Raw genomic sequence first — 17,029 nt, 5'->3', positions numbered from 1 at the left:
CATAAGTGTACAGCATTAGATATATCGTTGCGGGACCATATACATAACAAATTGGCCGTATGATAACCATAAGAGTCATGTGTCGGGTGAATATATTTCTAAAAAATTAATCCAGAATATTAAGTAACGTATAATCACGATAATAACTCTACTTAGTTTGACATACAATAATTACAGAGCCATTAGTAAATGACTATCCTCCATCCTATGATATAGGATCACTCAATTTAAAATACAATAATCATACGACTGTTCATCATAAAGGCAGTTTACATCATTAAATAAAGTAAATTTGCATTCATTGCATACAATTCATTTATAACACAATAAGTGGAAATTCACAAGTAGACAATAAACTCAAAGACACCGAAAAACAAATAAAATACAATATGATTTGCAGTTGCATAGACTTTGAGCAGAATATAATCCAATAATTAAATGAATATAGTGGCCTTTAACCAAATACACTTTGATCTTAGCCAAAAGGCCGAGAAGCGATGGGTTTCATTGCAAAAAGTGTCAAAATGAACGTGAACAACAGCTTACCTGGCCGTGGGAGTCACAGTTCCGTTGACCCTGCAGATTTATCACAAGATTTCTGATCACAAGTGAACATGTATTTAAACGCAGCCCAGAAGGACACATTTAATTGATATGTGAGATTTGTCGATATGCACCACAATTTGTCAGGGTGAGGAAAGGAAGTGATCTGGAGTGACACTTTTTGAGGGCCAGGTACTTATACCAATGGCTAGCAAACAGGTTCCGTTTCCGGTGCTCTGAGAAATTCCCTCGCGCAGCGTGGATTTTCCCGCACTGGCGCACGATCGTAGAGTCGTCACTGGTTTCCCGCCATTGGACGCCCAAGCTGCTAATATTTCTGGATTGCAGTAAATAGAATGAAATGCGCCCATCGGGGAATGTAGGTAGCATTGGCCCAACTTGACTCTCGTTTCGCAGTGTACAACGTTTCCACTCAAAAGCAACGCATGTGGGTTTACGGAATACCTTTTCATATAAGTGTGTATTGCAGAAATAGAAAAGAGGCCACATAAGGAGGAAAACGTGTAAAATTGCAGAAGTGGATACATTTCGCGAAACGAAATTGTTCCACCAAAAGGTGCCCGTTGCACACACCGCGAATGCCTCGGTACGGGTTTAAACGAACGGGAGACAAGCTGTGACGCTGTATTGAGCGTTGCGAATGGTTGTGGAGAAAAGTGATATGAAAGAAAGATAGGCACACAGAGGGCAATTTGAGGTGTGCATGTGTGAATCGCCTTACCTAAAGTGACAAATGAACATTGCAAATTACCTAGAGAAATCGAGGATATGGTTCATGTGTGGGCGAGCCTCTGTGCTGGAGTGGTCAGTGTTAAGCGTTACGAAGAGAGGGAAGTTGTAAATATAGAAAATGTTCCATCCTGCCATCCATCGTCGCGATTATCCGAAATTGTAGTAACGCGACGTAAAGGGAAGTGAAAGAAGTAGAATAAGCTTTTCAATGGAAATGTCGCATGTTCTGTAGGCAACTAAATATCCGATGTATTAACATTGCACAAATCCAAAATATGAAACACATTTTTGGGTAAATCGTTTTTTTTTTTTTTTTTTTTTTTTGCATTCGATAAGGTCTGCCGTTCCCGACTGTACTGCAATGCCGGGCCGACAGGTGGTGAGGGTGTGGCAAGCCACGACCGCCTCACCTGTTTCCAAAAATCAGTTTAATATACTGGACCTGCAATGCAGGTCGTATCAGATATTAAGCTGATAAGAACAGATAAAAAAAAACTTTATTACAGAAAATGCTGAACGAAGTTCAGAATGTACAGCTCACTTATTTTAAAATGAGATTTCAAGTTGCACAGCCTTAGCTGGCAGTATAGACATTATATTAGAACAGAGTTATAAAATCCAATCAAAATCAGGTATTGTAAAATACAAATCAATTATTGAATTAGAAGATCAAGTTCAAGTTCATTAACTACGTCATCAATTCATAACATATCCAGTATAACCAATATGAGTATCGCTAAATATTCATAAACCATTTGAGTTTATGCCTCATACGCTTAAATAGTTCAAATTTAACATATGAACATTAACCCCACTACAACTAGGAGTTAAATTTGCCAATCTTCAAAGATGACAACGTATGCTATACTAAATAATCTCATAAGATACAACCATAAAATAAGCAAGTGAGACTTCAACCTTAGATCAAATATTCAAAAACACTAAAGGCAAGTTAAGACCAATAAGATTTAGCAATTGCATAAGTGTACAGCATTAGATATATCGTTGCGGGACCATATACATAACAAATTGGCCGTATGATAACCATAAGAGTCATGTGTCAGGTGAATATATTTCTAAAAAATTAATCCAGAATATTAAGTAACGTATAATCACGATAATAACTCTACTTAGTTTGACATACAATAATTACAGAGCCATTAGTAAATGACTATCCTCCATCCTATGATATAGGATCACTCAATTTAAAATACAATAATCATACGACTGTTCATCATAAAGCCAGTTTACATCATTAAATAAAGTAAATTTGCATTCATTGCATACAATTCATTTATAACACAATAAGTGGAAATTCACAAGTAGACAATAAACTCAAAGACACCGAAAAACAAATAAAATACAATATGATTTGCAGTTGCATAGACTTTGAGCAGAATATAATCCAATAATTAAATGAATATAGTGGCCTTTAACCAAATAAAATTCAATCATGCCATGGACATATAATAATATACAAACGTTAAATTATAATTAAAATTATATAAAAGTTATAGGTCCACTACTTTGAAATATTCAAACAACCCTTAATCAGTAAGGCCGCTTACAATATTTAAAATATAGCTAATTTACATTTATTAGCATATAATTCATTAATAACCGATTGGCCAAGATAAAACAAAAGGCTAACATTAATATCCTACAGGGCCAGTCCAATATTACAGCTTCCCGGTAACATGCTCGGTAGGATATAGGTCATATCAGGTTTAAGACTGGTAAAGTCACTCTACTACTACTTACACAAAACAAGTCACCAGTTAATGAAATCGTCAGTAATTATACTTCAAGAGTTCAACAGGTAGGAAGGTAAAATCTTAGTACTGTCTAGCCCCTGTTATATGCTCAATAAAAATATCCCTGGACCATTTAATAGTGTCGCTCACAATAAGCCTCTTCATTAGGCCTGAGTATCGATCACTAATGCCCAATGCTCTAATAATACTATCGTTGGCCGGGTCCCATGTTCCAAGGGCTCCAACAACTAGAGCATCACATGTGACCCGCCACCCTTTTGCAATAAGTTGGTCAGCAAGCGATTCGTATTTTAGTTGTTTAAGCATTCGAACAGCTTCAAGAGATTCCTTCCTGTTGTCAAATGGTACAGCTACATCCACAATGTGACACGTCTTTTTCTCATTAGAATATGCAACTATGTCAGGCCTTAGTGTGCTATTGCACCCCTCAACTCTTTTATTAATATTAATGATGGAGAATTTGGATGCAATCGCTTTAGCTATACGCTCTTGAATTGCATTGTGGCGCAGCTGCCATGCAGCAGAATGAAGTCTGCAGTGGTTGATCACATGAGGCAAAGTTTCGACAGCGTACCCACATCGCCTACACCTTTTATCTCCTTGTCCGTATCTAGTAGTACCATTTAATTTTACGGTTCCCAGACGAGCCTGGTGTATAAATCTCCAATCTGCAAAGCGGGTATATTTACCCTCCCTAACAAAGTGATTGGAGAAGTAGGAGGCTGAAGAAATGTCCATTACTTTTCCTTGGTCAGGCTTCTTTTTGATTTTAACCAAGTAAAACTCTTGAGCAGCTTTTCTGAGCATTGATTGTAAATAGCCACGTGAAGATTCATCAACAATTATTTTGTTTCCACTAGAGGGACAAGTAAATCTAATCTCCAGGGAATTTCTGTTGTTATTGAACGACCATTCAATGTTGAATTGCTTCTTCAGTAACACAGTTGACTTTCTGCAGTAGGACCAGGTAGAAGAAGTATCACCTCCATCTCTGGAAAACTCCTCATCATTCCTGCCATTCAAGTAATCAGTCAACTCAGACCATGAGGGATCCTTCCTAATTTTCCTTCTTACCACACTCTTCAATTCACCCAATGCCACTCTTTGGACATTCACATCAGGAGTCGTCAGCAATCTATATGCACGGACAATGCTCGAAATATCAACCAGTTCACTCAGGGGCAGAATGCCAGCACCACCCTTATCCGTGGACATAAAAACTATTTCGGGACTAGCCCGAGCTGGCAAGTTAAGCCACTTCTTAACCAGTCGCTTCAAAGCCGAGTCAATTTCTCTGAAGTTCTTTTTCATTATAAGTGAACCCCTAAGAGAATGCTGAAAGCGAGGCAAAATGAAGGACCTTATTGCATCAATTTTTTGCCACGGGGCAAGAAGACTAACATCTATTTTCTGCAGGTCTTCCGTGGCTTTAATTAGGGTTTCATCCGGACTTGAATTTGATTTGAAACCTGCCGGGATTCCCAAATAGCAATATATTTCCCCCTCCTTCAGAACCCTCATAGGGTTACCTCCAAGGAGAAAAGTAGAACCCTCTACTCTTCTTTTACCTTTACAGTTGACATGTAATGATGCGCATTTTGGAGGTTTAAACTTCAAACCGATGGAATCAGCTGTTTTATGAGCTACGGTTAGCAATTCCTGCATCAAAGCGGATGATTTAGCAATGACGACTAGGTCGTCGGCATATGCTAAACATGAGTATGAGTCACCAAGAAGTTTGTAGCCATGAGAGTCACTAACAGAAGTTAACTGACTAATAATAGACTCCATAGCGATATTAAAAAGGACAGGGCTAAGAGGACAGCCCTGTTTAACCCCAGCAGAGATTGGAATGTCCTTGGTATACCCAGTACTACTTCTAATTCGAGTGGTAGAATTAGAGTACATATCCTTAATGATAGTTAAGATACGATCAGGAAAACCAAATTTACGTAGGCTATCTAGGATGTGCTTATGAGGGACCGAGTTAAAGGCATTCGCCAAGTCGAGCCAAGCTACCACCACCTCTTTGTTATTTCTCCGTGCGTCATTGATAGCAGCCTGTATAATGAAGTTATGCTCAACACATCCCTCATAAGGCCGAAACCCTTTCTGAACACCTGAGAGAATTTCATTCCTTTCACAGAATTGAGAAATTCGATCTGAAATGACACCAGCATAAAGTTTCGAAATGGTGTTGCCAAGTGTAATCGGACGCCAATTATCCAAGATCTGCTTATCACCCTTTTTGTAAACTAATACCGTGTTTGATTTCTTCCAGCTGGCAGGAATACGATTCGCGTTCAGACATCTATTAAAGATGTATGTCAGTACAATACAGCCCGAATCATACTTCTTCAGAGCAGCATAAGAAACCCCATCAGGCCCAGGACTGGTATTTGCAGTTTTACCAAGTCTTTTTCTAACTTCATCGCAAGTAATTGGTCTGAGAGACATGTCATTGTTATCGTCACACACTTCCTCACCCTCGTCAGACGGCTCATTACCTTCTTCTGAGTTTAAATTATCAGGTAAGTCCAGATTAACCATCCTTTTACTTTTAAAGAGATCTTCAAAGTGCTTCTGAATCTCGGCAGCTTCTACCTCACAATATTGTGAGGATTGATTTAGGATGGAGTTAACCGCTTTCTTTTTGTTCACTCTAAATAATTTTTGTATTTTGGAAGCCTTCTGAGCATCAAATCTAGGGCCATTATTACGCCGATTAAACCTTCCGTCTCTAATGTTGGATCTTTGGGCAGAAGGATTAGCTCTCGGGTGTACATAGCTGGTATGAGTAGACCTACTGCTGTTGTTATTATTTTGAGGCTGATTAATTTCATTTGACTTGGGTTTCATAGCCAATATAAGTCCATCGACAGTCACCTCAAAGTCTTCAAAATCAACAGCCTCTCTCAGCAATGTCAACCAATGGGATTGGAAGTTGGTTAGCTTTATTTCAGATACAGATACAGATACAGATACTACACTTTGATCTTAGCCAAAAGGCCGAGAAGCGATGGGTTTCATGGTTTTTTTTTTGGTTTGGTTCATTGACAGGTCGCTTTGCTTGCTTCAGCATCAATCTTTATTTGGCTGATATCTCATTTTTCAATCACAATTGTAATTACATATACATACTTTTCTTTACAGGATTTTTGACAAAGTCCCCCGCAGCTGTCGCTAGGGGAGTTACTCGACAATATTTCCGGACAAATACAATTCTAACTACTACAATACAATAACAAAATACAAATACATATAGTGTACTGTGTACAGTACGACATGAATATTTTACATAGTTATGTTATCTGGAATTCTGATTTTTCCGTTCTGTGTATCTGTAAACAAACAGGTATGTGTTTGTTTCTTGTATAGTACTTCCAATGTCTGGAAGAATATGTCTTGTGGTCTTTATTGTTATGGTCGAGGTAGGCGCACAATGTTCCGACGGGGCCTCGATTTTCCGATATCTTTGATGAGTGGATTTGGATGAACTTGGATTTTCCTCCAAAGTTTTGCTTGAGCTGAGTGAAGAGCTTCCATGAGAGGTGAGCACTCCAAATCTTCGTGCATTTGTTGTATTCGGGTTGTTCTTGGGTAGTGTCCTATAGCTCTAAGGGCTCTATTTTGCACCACTTGGATTTTGCGATGATGGATATGGGCCATCTGCTTCCACACTGGTCCTGCATACAGTAATATAGGCCGGATCATCATCCTATATACATGGATTCTGGCTTCTAGTTGGAGAACGGGCGAACTAAGTATTGGATATAAGTATCCAATACGTTGTTTTGCTCGGTTGGCCATCTTCTCGGTATGTTGGCCGAAGGTGAGATGACGATCCAATGTCACTCCTAGGTATGTGACGGATGTTGTGCTAGGAATTGCTTTCCCGAAGAGCTGGATGTTTATCTTTCCGGTGGAAGGACCGAGTCCAAATTCTATGGCCTGACTTTTCTCAGGATTGATGTTTATCCTCCATTTCCGTGCCCATACCTCGAAAGTTTGGAGGTATTTCTGAATAGCTTGCATACTTGGAAGGAGTCTTCTGCTCCATCCAAAGATGGCAGTATCATCGGCGTATGTAGCGATGATTCCTTTGTTAGGTTGAGGGATATCAGCTGTGTAAATGGCGTAGAGGAGTGGAGATAAAACTGAACCCTGGGGGACTCCTGCTCTTACTGGTCTTCTTTCAGATCGTTTTCCGTTGAAGGTAACCGTGAAGGATCTTCCGAGTAGGTAGTTGGCTAGGATTTTGCAATAGCTGATCGGGAGCTTCATATTGTAGAGTTTGTAGAGAAGACCAGCGTGCCAGACACTGTCAAAGGCTTTGTGGACGTCCATGAATATTCCCAGGACCCGTTGTTTACGATCCATCTGCACGGCAATATTGTCCACTACTCGTAGGAGTTGATCGACTGTTCCATGTTGGGTTCTAAATCCAAACTGGTGATTGGGAATGATGTGATGTTCTTCACAAAAGTCCGTGAGTCTTTTTCGCAAGACACGTTCGAATAATTTGGCTAGATGTGACAGGAGGCTAATTGGCCTATAGTTCGTTGGTAGTTCTGGATTTTTGCCGGGTTTGGGAATTGCAATGATATTTGCTAGTTTCCAATCCTTTGGGAAATACCCGATCTTCAGTATATCTGTGAACAGTCTTGCCAGGAAAACCGTGCCTTTTCTGGTGAGATTCTTTAAGGCCGCTGACGGGATCTTATCAATCCCCGGTGCTGATTTGGTTTTCATTTGCTTGGCTGCTGCTGCCACCTCACGTGGGGTGACATGATGTACATCCAATCTCCTAGGTAGGCTTTTCAGTTCGTCAAGTCCTTCTTTTACCACTTGTTCCGTGTCTTTGTCCCGGAGGTGGTGATGGGGGACAAAGGATGCGTAAAAGTGATCAGCCATCATATCAACCTGCTTATCTGGATCCATTACGTGTTCTGCTCCAGTTCGTAGTACTGGGGCTGCCATGGTGTTCTTGTTCTGCAATGTTCTGGCTAGCTTCCAGAAGGAAGTGTCCATCGGAGAAAGATGCCTTAATGTATGATCCCATCTATCCATTCTATCACGGAGAAGGTAGTTGTGTAGTTGTTTTTGGACCATCATCCAATCAGCCTTGTGTGTTGGAGCTCTGGATCGTTGCCATCTTCTTCGGGTCCATCTAGCCAGGTGAATTAGAATAGTTAGCATCGGTGTCTCCCTTGATACTGCAGGTTCATTGCTGTATGAAGTCGCTTTATACCAAGCCTTCGTTACAATGTGCGTGAATTTGATGACAGCTAGATCAATGTCCCTGGGCGAATGGAGGTGTATTCTGGGGTCGATCTCGGCATGAGTTTCCTGTCGGTATTGATTCCAGTTGGTGGTAGATTGCTGCAGTGTCTGGAATCGTTGGCAGTAGATACCTTGAGCCAACGATGCTATTATTGGAAGATGATCCGAAGTTAGTTCGGGGACCGCATAGGGTGCAGTACTGGTGCCAACTCCTTTCAGAAGAAGAACATCTAAGACATCTGGGAGACCTCCGTTACGTGGATAAAATGTGGGTTCTTTTGGTGCCATAATATGGAAATCTGTATCTTGGATCCTATTATATAATGTATTCCCAGCTGTGTTGGAAGTCCTTGAGAACCATGATGGATGTTTTGCGTTTAAGTCGCCTCCCACCACCATGTTTGGTCCCATGTTGTCCAATTTGATGATATCGTTACCATCCAATGGTATGCTGGGTGATTTGTAAGCGGCCACTAATATCAGGTCCATGGCTTCTGTTTTGACTTTCACAGCCAGTGTTTCGATGGAAGTTGTAGGTGGTGTGGCAATCTGTGTTGCTGCGATTCCTCTTCTCATTAGTATAAGGAGTCCCCCTTTGAGTTGTCCCCGTCGGTCCAGTCGGAACTGTCTATAATTGGCCATCTTCCAGCTGTGATGTGGTTTGAGATGAGTCTCATTGATCAGTGCTATGTCAATCTTGTGTCGTTGAATGAAATGTTGAAATTCCAGTGTTTTTTTCATTATGCCATCTGCATTGAATACCAGGATGGTGATCTGTTTTAGGAAGTTTCGACGACTAAAAGCAGCCATCTCGTTGCATGTCTAGGAGTGTCTCTATTAGTATCGATACCATTGTCATGCCAGACCCTGCGGTTGCCAGCTTTTGTAACCCCTTGGACACATGTTGCCAAATCCTTTGTAAATTCCATGATGCAGCCAGGTCTATCAAGGATTGGATACCTTGTCCCAAGGTTGGAGAAGTTGTGGGGGGTGTCGGCCTAGATGGAAGTTGCGACACTCTTGGGACCCTTCCTGCGTATGTGGAAGTGGATGTTGCTGTAGTTGATGCAGCTGGCTGTGGTTGTGAGGCGGACGTGCTTGGACGTTGTATGGTGTTCTGTATTGAAGGTCTTCCCAAGTTGTTTACGGTGGCAGTGCTTCTGAGTGTCGATGACTCCTTTCGGTGAAAAATTCTGCAACCTCTATAGTTGGCCGGATGCTCCCCACCGCAGTTTACACATTTGGCAGGCAGCTTTCTGTCCTTTTTTGGGCATTCACGAGCATCATGTGGTCCTGTGCATTTTACACATCGGGGACGTGCTTTGCAAAGAGCCGAAGGATGCCCTAATCGTTGACATTTGAAGCATTGAAGTACATCTGGCGTTCTGTACGGTTCCACCGTCATTCTGTAAAGGCTAATATACTCCTGTTGATATATCGTGGAGGCTGAGGATGTTCTTTGGATGTTAACCAGATATAACGGCATCTTTTTTCTGATGTTTGTTGTGTTGTCAGTCTTTTTCAGCTGGCTGACAGATATAATCTGGAATCCTAATAATTGGAGCTCGTCCTTGATCCATGCAGGGTCGAGATCTATTGGAAGGAGTCGTAGCACCACCTTTAGTGGTTTTCCTTGTTTTTGTGGGCCTGTCGCATATTCGATGTTGTTAAGTGATAGTCTTGTTACCATAGTGTGGAAATCTTTTTCTGTCTTAGAGTTGATTCTCACGCAATGTGCAGAGACTCTTACTCTCGGTTGTTCTTCTAAATGGGCGCAGATGTTGCTAACCATTTGATGTGGATGTGATATACCATATACGAAGATTGGTGGAATGCTTTTCATTTGTGATGGTAGGCTCCCTCCGCCTGTTGCTCCCTCTGTATCCATCTTGTCTCCGTCTGCTTCGACTGTCCCCTCCGTTTGAGTGAAATTTTGTAGTGGAACCGGTGTTGTTCCCTCACATTGTACTGGGAGGTCATCGAATAGGTTCGGTGTCGTAAAGATCGGAGTTTGCGGGGCGAATGGTGTTTTCGCTGCTTTACGTGGATCTACCAGTTGGAATGACTCATCATCAGATTTTGTTTCTTCTTCTTCTTTCTTGCCTCGCTGTTTCCGGCGGCGTTTCGGGTCTTTAAGTGGTGTGTGTCCCAATTTTCTCGTGTCTCGTGGTCGTTGTCCCATTGGAGTCGGATTGCCGGTGTTCCCTGGGTGCTTCAGGAATTCTCTCGAACGTAAGGGTCTCTGCATAGTGGCCGATTCATCGGATTGTAGTTCGTCATAGGTTCCCGATCGTAGATCAGAATCGCTCTCTGTATTAGAAGTTGATCTATGTTGTTGAGAACTGCGACGTTCTTCTTTTCCTAATTTGGCGGTGGATATGGATCCAGCGAATGGCGGCTTCATTACCATGGGTGGCAGGAAGTGTTTTCTCTGTGCTCCTGCACAGGTATCGCTAATGTTGCTCCCATTTATATCCATCGCAACGCGTCGCGTCGCGATGCACAATCAAGGCTTCAGTTGGCACCGTTAGGTTTCCACCTTGATTCCCGGGGACTGGGCCTCCCCGGATTCCATGATGTGGGTTTCATTGCAAAAAGTGTCAAAATGAACGTGAACAACAGCTTACCTGGCCGTGGGAGTCACAGTTCCGTTGACCCTGCAGATTTATCACAAGATTTCTGATCACAAGTGAACATGTATTTAAACGCAGCCCAGAAGGACACATTTAATTGATATGTGAGATTTGTCGATATGCACCACAATTTGTCAGGGTGAGGAAAGGAAGTGATCTGGAGTGACACTTTTTGAGGGCCAGGTACTTATACCAATGGCTAGCAAACAGGTTCCGTTTCCGGTGCTCTGAGAAATTCCCTCGCGCAGCGTGGATTTTCCCGCACTGGCGCACGATCGTAGAGTCGTCACTGGTTTCCCGCCATTGGACGCCCAAGCTGCTAATATTTCTGGATTGCAGTAAATAGAATGAAATGCGCCCATCGGGGAATGTAGGTAGCATTGGCCCAACTTGACTCTCGTTTCGCAGTGTACAACGTTTCCACTCAAAAGCAACGCATGTGGGTTTACGGAATACCTTTTCATATAAGTGTGTATTGCAGAAATAGAAAAGAGGCCACATAAGGAGGAAAACGTGTAAAATTGCAGAAGTGGATACATTTCGCGAAACGAAATTGTTCCACCAAAAGGTGCCCGTTGCACACACCGCGAATGCCTCGGTACGGGTTTAAACGAACGGGAGACAAGCTGTGACGCTGTATTGAGCGTTGCGAATGGTTGTGGAGAAAAGTGATATGAAAGAAAGATAGGCACACAGAGGGCAATTTGAGGTGTGCATGTGTGAATCGCCTTACCTAAAGTGACAAATGAACATTGCAAATTACCTAGAGAAATCGAGGATATGGTTCATGTGTGGGCGAGCCTCTGTGCTGGAATGGTCAGTGTTAAGCGTTACGAAGAGAGGGAAGTTGTAAATATAGAAAGTGTTCCATCCTGCCATCCATCGTCGCGATTATCCGAAATTGTAGTAACGCGACGTAAAGGGAAGTGAAAGAAGTAGAATAAGCTTTTCAATGGAAATGTCGCATGTTCTGTAGGCAACTAAATATCCGATGTATTAACATTGCACAAATCCAAAATATGAAACACATTTTTGGGTAAATCGTTTTTTTTTGCATTCGATAAGGTCTGCCGTTCCCGACTGTACTGCAATGCCGGGCCGACAGGTGGTGAGGGTGTGGCAAGCCACGACCGCCTCACCTGTTTCCAAAAATCAGTTTAATATACTGGACCTGCAATGCAGGTCGTATCAGATATTAAGCTGATAAGAACAGATTAAAACTTTTATTCAAGAAAATGCTCCATATTACAGTAGATTTAAGATATAAAATAGACAAATTGCACATCATTGATGGCGTTCGTTTTTAGATTACAATACATTTAAAATATGAAATAATAAGCTGTACATCTTTGATGGCCGATCTTGCAAAAAACATAGATAAGACAGGCAATAATAAATGTTTTAGTCAGTTACAGTTGGAAGGTCACATTAAACAGTACATGGCATTAAAAGACCCTTCAAGAACAAGGCCAAAAATGTCAATTTTAAATACAATAGGACCAATGCACATATAAACCAATAAGAATCACAATATTTAAAATTTTCAGATGTAAAGTATAGTAATGAGAGCAACAGAGTAAAATTGAGCTACAATCTCATTAGGTAACATTGCACAAATTTTTAACCCAATTTCGTTGTCATGGTATCATCCTTGTATTCACAAAAGTAATTCCTTATGTATATTACAGTTCTTTTAATAATGAAATGTCCAGTGACATATCCTAAATAGTCATTCATGTAAAAAACATAAATAAAATAGATAACAGATTTTAGTCTATTACCATTAGGCGAATCATAATTACCTGATTAAAACGATTCATTAAAAAATTCCATCAATTACACTCCATTTCAAAATCAGTATTGCTCACTTAAGTTGATTGTCAAAATGACATCAAAGATCATAAAAACACAATAGAATTAATGTACATATAAATTAATAAAGATCACCATACACACCGTTGCGAGTTCAAATTATGATAGCAAGTTTGGTCAAGTCAATTTAATATTTTTTTTTATCAAAGATCATAGTGTCAAATTTAAATGTTATGTACATATAAGCATAAAAATTCACAGAATATACATTAACAAATTCAAAAAATAATAGGTTCAGCTTAACAAATTAACAACTTAATTGCAAAATGATTTTTATAATTATTACAGCTCATTTAAGAATAAAAAAGTCTAATTTCTCATCCTAGATAATCATTCTACAGGGAGGTTATTTCAGTCGTTCACCGCCAGCGTATCGGCCGTTCAGCGGGCTCTTCATGCAACAGGTCCCGGCAAATTGCGTTCAGGAAGTCCGTAACAGAAACCGCTTGTTTTGTAATGTTTCCACTTTTCACAATTACAGTTACAATTACAATTGAAATAAGCACGTACCTTGTCGCAAGGATGCTGTGTGTGTGTGTGTGGAAAAGGTGTCCTCCCAAATACAAATATTTCTGGCACCTTATTTCTGACAGAAAATCTTAGATTAGACATCGCTACTTTATCGTCAGTTGTCAGAAAGGGAAGACAGCATCCCGGCGCATAAAGCAAACCGAAAGCGTAAAATGATATTTAAAAGTAATAATAATGATGATCACTAACCTCCTGTGTTATAAGATATGTTGAAAATGACCTCCTTTAACAGCAATACAACACGTTTCTTAGGTTCAAGAGATCCGGTCTATCGTAATTCCCTGACCACTTTTCTGCAAGAATTCGTTTTCACGTAATTATCGTACATAAAAACTCTCTGTTCAAGACTATATTTGTTTAACGACATAACTAATGAATGAATAACAATTAACACACAATAAAGCACTGGCCATGAGTAGCAACACAGTATAAACAACACGCGTACTGATAAACGCAAACAGAAGTGAACTTGAACGTACACTGACTAGTCTGGTAGCCGACAGTGTTGCTAACCATTTTTCGGCAATGTCCCTACAGACGTAGTCAAAATGTCCCTACAACTGACCAAATGTCCCTACGCCAAGTAAAGCGACTAAAAAAATTATCACCTCATGAGCATGCAAAACAGAAGATAAAATATACACATTTACTTACCAAATCTTTCTGCTCGGTGCTTCCACAATTAATGAAGGAGCGAATTTACATTTGCCTATCCTAACTTAACCTAACCGTACCTGGAAGCGGACCCGGCGTCTACCCAGCGTCGAATAACATGGGTACCTGGGGGAAACCCTGGGGGGTAAAGGCGGTCAGGGGCGTGATGCTGATCACATCACCCCCACTCACGACCGGATCAAGAAAGTGTGGGGCGTTACCCTCACACCCCCTATACGCCTTCATGGCGTGGTGCTATGCACAGGGGAACACTTTACCTTTTTTGTACCTGAATGGTTCGTGGGGCTATCCGTCAATGGTTTGTTGGGCTACCCGTTTTTCGAGCCCAAATTTTAACTATGTTTGCCTTGCCTAACCTAACTTAACCTAACCTTACCGAGAATGCTCAGTGGGGCTATTCCTGAATGGTTTTGCGGTAATTGTGATTACGAACCGATAAAAAATATTTTTTTCGTATCACTTTAACATCATCGAAGACGCCATTTTCGTATCCTGCAATTTTATGATTGATGTAATGTTGCCAAATTTACCTGTAATCAAATCAGTTCTTCTACATCGTGATTGTCGCTGTTACATGTAAGCATGTTCTTTGGGCAATATACTGAAATGAATAAGTTTATTAATTAGCCCTCCTGCACACTCCACCTAACAATCTGTATAACATTAACAACTTTTTTACTGTTCTCTTCCGCTATTCTTATACAATCCATGCTCTCCAAGTATGAAATCAACAGTGTGGCAACGCTGTAGACAGCGTAACTAATTGTAATTTGTTCATATCAACAAATATGGCTACCATACTTGTATACGGAGAATCATTGCGAGAATTGAAATGCTTATTTTACAACTTTTACACGTTAATTAACATTTTTTCCCCCTCACCCCAACATGTTAACTTGAGATAAATCATCACGAATAATTATTTCGTGAGTATAAGACGTAGCATAGAAATTACAGAAGGGTCCGGTATTGGAAATTCTTGCCTTAATGAATAATAGGGGTGTGCGGGACAGAATTTTTTGGGTCGGGACGGGATCGGGACGGTAATTTTTTTAAATCCCGACATTCGGGACTGAAAAATTTGCAATTTCCCGACCAAGTCGGAAAATTTTCGGGACGGGAAATGTTCGAAATTTCCCGAAGCACTGGAAATCTCGAATTTTACAAGTCATTTTCACTTTAAGTGATTGTTTTTGCATTTCTAGAATAAAAACTTACAATTTTCGATAAGTTCCAGAAACTTACAAGGCAGAAAACGTCGAGAATTAACGACTTTTTAAAGTAAAGGATCCCGCACACCCCTAATGAATAACGTTGAGTCGTTTACTGTTGATTATGTTATTTGAAGTCATACATGCTGCTGCTGTGCAGAGATAGATGTTGGTTGGTGATGCTGTATTTCCTGCAGTCTTTAACAATTCTGGTCCCATTTTACTTCCCGTTTTTGTTTTTGTTGAGTTGAGTTGGTGTTTTAAGTCCACTTTATGCACAGTAAGGCTAATCGGGACTGGACCTACAGTTTAAAGTGGGATCCGAATCACTTGTGCCTCCACGGGTATCGAACCCGGGACCCCTTGATTACAAGGCGACGACGCTACCACTGCGCCATCGGGGAGGCCCTTTTTTTGTTTTTGTATCACTTAACATTGAAAATATTCTTTCAGTTTCTGCTTTAGAATGTGGCAATGTTAGCACTATTTTCGCGAGAGTGGAAATGTTTTCAAAAAGGAACTTGCCTTGAAAGTTTTTGGTAACCGATAACATGTTTCAAAATTCTGATGGAGATTTGTTAGTTAGTTCTTTTTTCTCCTCTTCGCTAAAGTATCCAGATAAACTAATTCATAAAATGTCATTTACCAAGATTGAAAAAAGTACCTACGTTTTCCCTCATTTGGCACAATCTGTCCCTACGTTCTTACGCGGGAGAAATTTAGTGAAAAGTCCCTATGCTTAGGGACATGTCCCTACGGTTGGCATCACTGCCGACACGTGCAGTATGAAGCGCCCTCTCGCGGCTGACAGACAACTCACCCAACCCCCGATAAGCTGCCGGCGCTGTCGCGACAACTGAGGATAAAGTAGCGATGACTAATCTAAGATTTTCTGTCAGAAATAAGGTGCCAGAAATATTTGTATTTGGGAGGACACCTTTTCCACACACACACACACACACAGCATCCTTGCGACAAGGTACGTGCTTATTTCAATTGTAATTGTAACTGTAATTGTGAAAAGTGGAAACATTACAAAACAAGCGGTTTCTGTTACGGACTTCCTGAACGCAATTTGCCGGGACCTGTTGCATGAAGAGTCCGCTGAACGGCCGACAGGCTGGCGGTGAACGACTGAAATAACCTCCCTGTAGTAGAAGCATTGGTGAAATAGATAACAAATCTCAATCCATTGCAATTAGGCAGTTCACAATTACATGATTAGACCATTCATTAAAAATCCCATCAGTAATACTCCATATCAATGTCAATGTGACCAATCTAAATCACTTGTCAAAATTACTCAAAGGCCATAAATATTAACTTTAAATACAATAAAAAACAGTGAACGTATAACTCAATAAGGTTCACCGTACACATAGTATCAAATTCAGAGTATAATAGCGAATTTGGTAGAGCCAAAGTAAGCTCCAGTTTCTTAAATCGAGTTGAGCAAATTCTTGTCTGATATAATTATCATCGCCACTCAGGCCTCCTGGTATTGCCTTGATCCGGTGATATGTTCAATGAATATGTCGCGAGACCATTTTATGGTATCGCTTACCATCAATTTTTTCATCAGGCCCGCATACCTGTCACTAATACCCAGAGCCCTAATGATACTATCATTTGCTGGGTCCCATGATCCCAGAGCTCCAACTACCAAGGCATCACAGGTGACTCGCCACCCCTGACTAGCAAGTTCATCAGCAAGCGGTTCGTACTTTAGCTGTTTAATCATCCGAACCGCCTC

General features: G+C 40.8%; 2 non-coding genes and 2 pseudogenes across 2 annotated transcripts; all 4 read right to left on the bottom strand.

Moving 5' to 3' along the window:
- Window positions 1-357: 357 nt before the first annotated feature.
- LOC145986102 (U2 spliceosomal RNA) lies at window positions 358-499 on the bottom strand (annotated as a pseudogene).
- Window positions 500-1,627: 1,128 nt separating this feature from the next.
- On the bottom strand, window positions 1,628-1,819 carry LOC145986084 (U2 spliceosomal RNA). The gene has a single exon (XR_014441530.1). It is a non-coding gene; the product is annotated as a U2 spliceosomal RNA (small nuclear RNA).
- A 4,191-nt stretch (window positions 1,820-6,010) lies between these two features.
- Window positions 6,011-6,092, bottom strand: LOC145986100 (U2 spliceosomal RNA; annotated as a pseudogene).
- Window positions 6,093-12,047: 5,955 nt separating this feature from the next.
- Window positions 12,048-12,233, bottom strand: LOC145986090 (U2 spliceosomal RNA). The gene has a single exon (XR_014441535.1). It is a non-coding gene; the product is annotated as a U2 spliceosomal RNA (small nuclear RNA).
- Window positions 12,234-17,029: the final 4,796 nt, after the last annotated feature.

This window comes from Lepisma saccharinum, chromosome 3 (assembly GCF_977018435.1).
Source record: "Lepisma saccharinum chromosome 3, izLepSacc3.1, whole genome shotgun sequence".
Classification (NCBI taxonomy): domain Eukaryota; kingdom Metazoa; phylum Arthropoda; class Insecta; order Zygentoma; family Lepismatidae; genus Lepisma; species Lepisma saccharinum.
This window is presented reverse-complemented; position numbering and strand designations above follow the sequence as displayed.